This window comes from Cupressus sempervirens, chromosome 10, assembly GCF_028749045.1.
Source record: "Cupressus sempervirens isolate cs-2001-9-10 chromosome 10, ASM2874904v1, whole genome shotgun sequence".
In the NCBI taxonomy this organism is placed as follows: Eukaryota; Viridiplantae; Streptophyta; class Pinopsida; order Cupressales; family Cupressaceae; genus Cupressus; species Cupressus sempervirens.
In genome coordinates, this window is record NC_143127.1 from 918,704,130 (window position 1) to 918,711,458 (window position 7,329).

Here is a 7,329-nt window from a genome sequence, read left to right on the forward strand (position 1 = left end):
GTGCCGAGATTTCACCTTCCTCTGGCTCACATCTTTGAGGAGGACTCCTCTTTCTTTTGCCCTTTCCTTTTCTCTCCTAAGGATGATAGTATCCAACTGATCGGTCAAGTTGGTATACCGTTTTAGGCCTTATTGGTGACTAAGCTACAAAGGTGGGGATGGTGACTTTCTGCCCTCTACCTTTGGTTGGGCGGGCGTGTGCATGGAAAATTACTGTCTAAAGTATTAGATCAAGTTTAAATGGTTTCTTGATCCAATCCTACATCATTTTGATGACATGCCTCGCCCGATGGTTAATATCATCATTCTCTTCTGTCTACCTCAACATTCATTATGGGTTGTTCCCCAATTTTATCTACACTGAACAAAGGATCAAGCAGATCCCCTAAGTCTTGTTCCAATATCTACAATGGAATCTTTATTTTTAAGGCCTTTTTCACCAAATACAAAGTCATCCTATAATATTCCTTGATAAAAACATCGTAGTCATTTGTTGCATTCATCCAATGGTCTTCAATAGCTTCTTCATGTGTGAATTCTTTTCCTATTAGATACTGTAGTCTCCTGATATTGTCAAAACATGGTTGTGGAGAATTGTACTCTTCCAAGGGATACTGATCCCATTCACACTCAAAAGAAGGAATATCTTGCTTCCATTTCACTTGAAAAGGTCCTATGATCAGAGGCTATGTCCAACACAGTTTATGTTGTTTCCTAACTATGTCACATGCAGACTCAAGTTGTCACGCAATGTCGAAAAGGATGAGTCTATCACAAGGGTACCTTGGAAGCTTCTTTGGGTTGACAGTGATACTAGCTACCCTTAGATATGTAAATGTCTTGAACTGAATGTAATATGCTCCAAGAACTGTTATCTATGCCATTACATCATCAGATAATCTCTTCGCATAATCTCCCTCTATGAATCAAATGATGGCAAATATGAATGCATCATTCATCATTCACGATTCTATATTCTTTACTTTTCTCTAAGAGCTTCTTCTTTACCAACTAAGGGTAGATGATGTATGGCCATGCATTTGGATCTTGCATGCTACCTCTTCTATACAACCCTGGATAATCTATTGCCCTTGCAACTAACAATTATACTAGGTAAGATGTCATACAGAACATCCTTTTATCCTTTACCACTTCCAACTGTTCACATAAATTTTCACTCAAACTAGAGGCCCAATCAAGTGGTATCTTTGTTGTCTTGATGGTCTCAATAAAGTGCACCATAAAAATGTTCAAATGCCTAGCTATTGGCAAACCCATAACTCTACTCAGAAGTATGATTGAGTACCCAATGTCTTACTTCATATATCCTCTGGTCATATCTATTTTGTTGCTTACCTTTCCCAGAGGAGTCTTCTCTATAAGGTAAGAAGATTGGATGATCTCAAAAGCCTCTTTTAAGTTTTCTCTATACCACCTTTTTGCTACCTCATAGGTTATTCTGATAAATTGATCCACACGTGCGAGATGGAATACCCTCTCAATGTTGTTGGGTCATAGATTGAGAACGATCTCTCCTATAACGCTCTTAATAACTCTCTCCTCAGGGACAAAGTGTTGTGCAAGTGTCATAATGAGCTCTGAAGATTGTACTGACATTGAGTGAGATGTTGCATTCACTAAACACAAATGAATCAAAGTGGAAACCATAGCAAATCTCTCAGTGGGTTTGTTACATATCTTCAAGAATCCTCCCAAATCTATGTCCTAACTCAGTATCTCTGATTTCAAAGTTGTCATCATGAAACCTTTATTTTGCTAGAGGAATGCCTTGGAACTTGAAAACCATCAGTTTTAGTGTCATTTTCTCGCTCGAAGCTGATGAGGATACCATAATATCTACACAAAAGGACACCCATTAGTTCAAAATTAAGAATGAAAAAATAATGCTTAGTCCTATTTGAACAAAATTGTGAAATTTGTTTGAAAACACAAAAAAAAAAACCATTTTTAACCTCTCAAAGAAAAATTGCACCAAGAAGGTGTGCCTAATGTGCAATATTGAAATTTCTTTGAAATCTTTCTGAAAATATCAAGTGCGATTAGTGCACCTAGTTAGGTGCACTAGTGTGCACTTGATATTTTGTTTGTTTTGGTTTTTTACATTTTTTATTTATTTTTTTGTATTTTGGGAGGTGTAGAGTAGCGCACCATACAGAGTGCGCTACTGTGCACCCATTACTTAAGGGTCTTGCTTGTTTTAACATTTGTTGTGTTTAAGGTCAAGAGGGATTGTGCGCATCTGACACACTTGAGGAGGTGAACCGATGTGCACCATCACTTATATTTTTGTGTGGCATAGACGAAAAAGAAGATCACACCTCAATGTGTGTGGAGTTGCAGAGCTGGGAGGTGCAAGAGGTGCAGAGTTTTGGAGATGCAAGGAGCAAAAGACAAGTGTTTGCATGAAGTAAGGAGTGAAGGGGAGGTGGGATTTTATAGCCTCCCTAAGGTAACCTTGGTGGGAGATCCACATCTCCGCAACTATGCAGCTGCGCCACTGTGGCTATAAAAATGTCACCTCATTTTGGTGCATCAGCACACCTAAACAGGTGCGTTGGTGCACCTATTTTTTGCAAAAAAGACCTTCTAAAAAAATGTCTAATTTCTAAAGAAAAAAAACTTCTTGGGCAAGACTCAAAGGTAGACTAAGGGGACCAGGAAAGACTTCCAAATGGCTTGACTCCTGGACTAGGAGTCCAAAAGGCCTAGAATTCCAAAATTCCAAGTAGGGGTCCCCCATTTTTTTTAGCAAATGGGGCATGCATTGTGTAACCACAACAATAAGCATTCTCATTCCCTACTCTTGGTCTACTTGGTGGTTTGTTACTTGATAGGTATAGCCCATTATTTCTCTCAGGTGCATTATGTATATGCTTGTCTTTCATGGATATGGATCTCGAGCTATGATACATGAGTTAGTTCTCTAGGGTTCATTTGAGAGATGGTTTAGCATTGGTTACCTCCATTTGAATATGTTGTTATGTTGGTTGAGTTTGGGAGATGGTTTTATATTGGGCATATTCCTTTGATTAGGAATGGTTTATGAGTTTGATCTTCTTGTCAGAGGCTTACATCCATGATTAGTTATATGGTATGTTTTTGGTGTTGTTGAGACTTCTTGGTTGGGGTTTCATGGAGGAGATCATACTTGCATAGATTACATCTAGAGGTGTGTGTAGAAGGACATGGTATAGGTTTGATTTGCATGGTTTCTCTTTGGTCTTGGTTATCTTCCTAGATGTTTGGTTTTTCTTAAATTGGATTTGAGACTGGTTAGAGATTATGATCACCAATTTGTGCTCATGTATGTCATGTGAGAGATGACATGGTTATTCCTTTATCTGTTTCCTTTATTGGTTGTGGAGAGCTTGGGAGATTGTTGGAGTTTTTTTTAGAGTTGTTCTTGTAGGTTACTAGTTTATATGTTGTGGATGTCCTTGAGACTACATGGATTCACTTCTTTAAGACATGAGTGGATTGGTTATAGATTTGAAATTATCTTTTGTAGTGGAAGCTTCTTGGTATATGTGTGGCAGGTATTTCTCTTGAGGCTTGTGATTGCAGGTTACAGATTGGATATGTTGATGATGTGAGATTCACTTGGTATACCTTTGGAGGTATGGATAGTTGGATGGGTTTGGCACTTGCTGTGGTTGCTATTTCAGCTATGGGTATTTTTACAACTATGGATACGTGTGATTATCTTTTGATCAAATTTTTTGTGCTTGGCATTTCAGTTGGTACACAATTTTATGATCTTCTAATGCAACAGGTTAGGTGGCTTTCTCTTTGGATGGCTTTTATGTATGTTCGATGGCAGTGGTATAATAGGAGGTGAGATCATTCATGTTTGAGATGTTGGATACTTTGATTTTGTTTTAGATACTAAGATGGAGCACTTGGTTTACTTTGATCCATGATGGTGGATGTGCTAGGAGGGATTTGTTCATTTATGTGGCTATAGATTGACCCTATGTAATGTATACAACAAGTGGGAGAATGTTGAGATAATGGTTGTTGCACACATTGCATAATATTGTTATATTATATTATTTTATTTTATTATGTAATGTTGCACCTAGATGGACGTGCAACATGTAAATATTCCCATGGGATATACTTGATGAGTTGTAATGTAACATTGTGATTATATTCCATGTAATTATTTAATATTGGGGAAAAAATTAAATTTCCAATATTAAATGTGGGGTCAATGGGTTAGGTAGTACATGGTTTTAGCACATGGTTTATGTAATACCACTTGATGGCTTTGTGGGACTTGCTACTATATAAACAATCACAAGGGTAGTTTTAGTGACAAGAAAAAAGGCAGAAAGGGAAAGAGTTGAGCGGGACAAGTCTTGACAGGTTAGCCAAGGGAGCATTTGTGAAGGTTGGAAGCATGGCATGGGATGTGTGGATTCATCCTTGTTAGCATGGATTGGTTTATTTTGGATATGGCTTTGAATGCTTCCATGGTTGTATTGCAATGTTGTCTTGCTAAATAATACATGGTGATGGATGCTTTTGGAGGTTGGGTGTTTTCCCTCAATGAGGGTTTCCTAGGGTATATCTTGTGTCACAATTTTGTGAGTATGTTGTCTATTCTCTTGCATGTGGATTTTAATAATGTATTTATTTCAAATCTATTATGGGTTATGTGGAAATGGTTATATTCTTTGTTGCAAGTTTCCTTATACAAATCCCAAAATGGAGGGTTTATAAGGATTTTGAAGCCTTTATTGGCTACATGCATCAAATGAATTTGTAACACCCTTCAATGGATTGATGGAACCTTCCCCTTTCTATGTAACGACCTAATTTCATTGCTCTTTCACATGCAAAAGAAACCATGCAATTATCTTGCTTCTTATACATTTGGTAGGCACATTTCTTCATTCATCTCTAGCTGGATTGACCATCAACCTGCCTAGAGCTTGCTGGAAAAATTTACAAACTGACTGTTACAAACTCCAACCTTTTGCATCTTAAAGTCCAATTATTCTACCTCCTTTCTCCAATGTTTCATTAGTTTTCAACTATGGTGATAAGAGTTAGACTGCATTTTGTAAAAACTATCTAGTTACAAGGAAAAACTGGAAGCACTTAGTAAATTGAATGGAATATATACAAAACTCAAAGGAAGGAAAACAAGACCTATACAAGGACAATACTAACAATAATATATATCTCCTATTTACAATAAAATTTCCCATTCAATCACAAAAACATGTGAACAATAGGGGAATACAACATTTTCACAGTCAAAAACTCGGTTTAGTATTCAGTTTGAGCAAATTCTTGTCTCTAGTCTATACATTTGCCTTTGAAAAGGCTTATATGTGATTTAAATATGATTAAAAACTTAAGGAAGGTGAAAACTAACTATTATTTCAAACATCCTACCTATTTTCCAAAGTTGCAACATTGCAACTTTTCAGTTTTTGCAATTTTTGCAAAGTTGACAATTGCATGACAACTTTCGGCTTCCTTGCCACAAATGGAGATAAAATGCATGTCTTATGGTGTTTCAAACCTTGTTACACCTCACTCTACCTTTCTTCATACTTGTGACCTAATTGTGGTTGTTTGACCACCATTGACTACCTTTGACCACTTAGAGATAACTAAGCAACCAAGACAGTGAACAAATTTTAATCAAGGTTTTTTTCTTGCCATATGAGATATGATGATTTTAGTGGAAGTATCCTCTTATAATATCTTGCTCTTTAATAAGCTTGACATAAATGAAATTTAAAATTTTAATAATGTTCATGAGGCTAAAGCAACTTATGGAACTTGTAAACTAGTACACACCTTTGGATAGGATGTCAAGACATTTAGATTAGTTGCAGCTTCTTATTTAAATTGCTCTCCAACTATGGATTTTTTTCATTAAGTTTACAATTCTACCTAATTGATTTTGTTCAAATAGGTAGTTTGACTTTCATGCTTCTAAAGTATCCACATAAATGAATTTTAATGTTGTTATAAGTCAAACATTCCATGATAAAATGATGTTTGGTCTCAACCACTTTCATATTGCATAATAGATACATGCCATTTTTCTATCTCTTAATTAACTATTGTTTTAATTTTGAGGTTGGTGATGATAATATGCTTGATTGAGAAACCCTTATTAGATATCTATGACCCAAAATCAAGTCTTGCAAGCCAAAACTGGGGTTCTCCTGCACCATTCTCCCCAACAAAGAAAACAATTGTCATGGGAAAGAAAGGGTAAGTAGTTAAGGATTCATTCCTCTCTTCTTGAAGTTAGTTTCAAGGCCCTTTATACATTTTTAAATCTTCTAGATTGAATGTAACCAAAATCTATGATGACTTTACATACCTTGTTGAGAATCTTATAATTAATATTGATAATTTTTTTGTATTCTATTTCTATTTCATGGCTATCTAAAGTAATTAAACTCTTCATTGTATCTGCATCATACACTTTGCTTTCTATATGTGAGTTGATCCTATTAGTGAACATATTCAAGAGAAATTGGCTATTAATATGTTGGATATCCTTTACTATTTATGTTTCAAAGAAAAATTAAAATATTATGCTTGAGTGGACCAAATTAATGGAGATAGTATTAGATGTTAGCTGTGTCAATCTCTCGGTTTCATGCAATGCAGAAGGAAGCCCTAGTTCAATATGCAATCTCAATTGATATGCATAAGACATTAGGCAGAGCTAAAAAATGTAACATGTTTGTATTTTTTATATAGGTCATTAATGTAAACATGGTGCATTTTTAAAACTCCACCTATTGTCCATGCATATAGAATGTTGTTGCACGTGCATTCTCGATTCAGAGTGGTTGAATCTTATTTTGGATGGGAGGGAGAGGAACCAAAGACATATGGATGCTTAAGTGGCTATAGACAATGATTCTTCACTATTTACATTGTAGTTCTATCACTAAGTTCCTTATTTTGACTATTGCTACATTTTACATTTTGATGTTATGAAAAGTAATGTTTTGTTTCATTTGTTGAAATGTGTCATGCTTTCATTCACAAAAATTGATCTCTACTAATTGCAACCATATTGGTAACATGTTGATCTTAGTCTTGTTAAAGTTGTTGTTATGACAGTATAGATCCTAATATGCATATAACACACTCACCAATGCAACAAAACTGGAACACATCTTGATGAAACTTTTCAACATCTTTTGTAATGCTAATTGATCATGATTTTGTTTCATTTGGTTGCAAGGTATCGAGCAGCAGAAATGAATGAGAAATTGAGGTTATAAGGTAAAGAAAACATCTCTCCATCTTTTGAGGGTAATT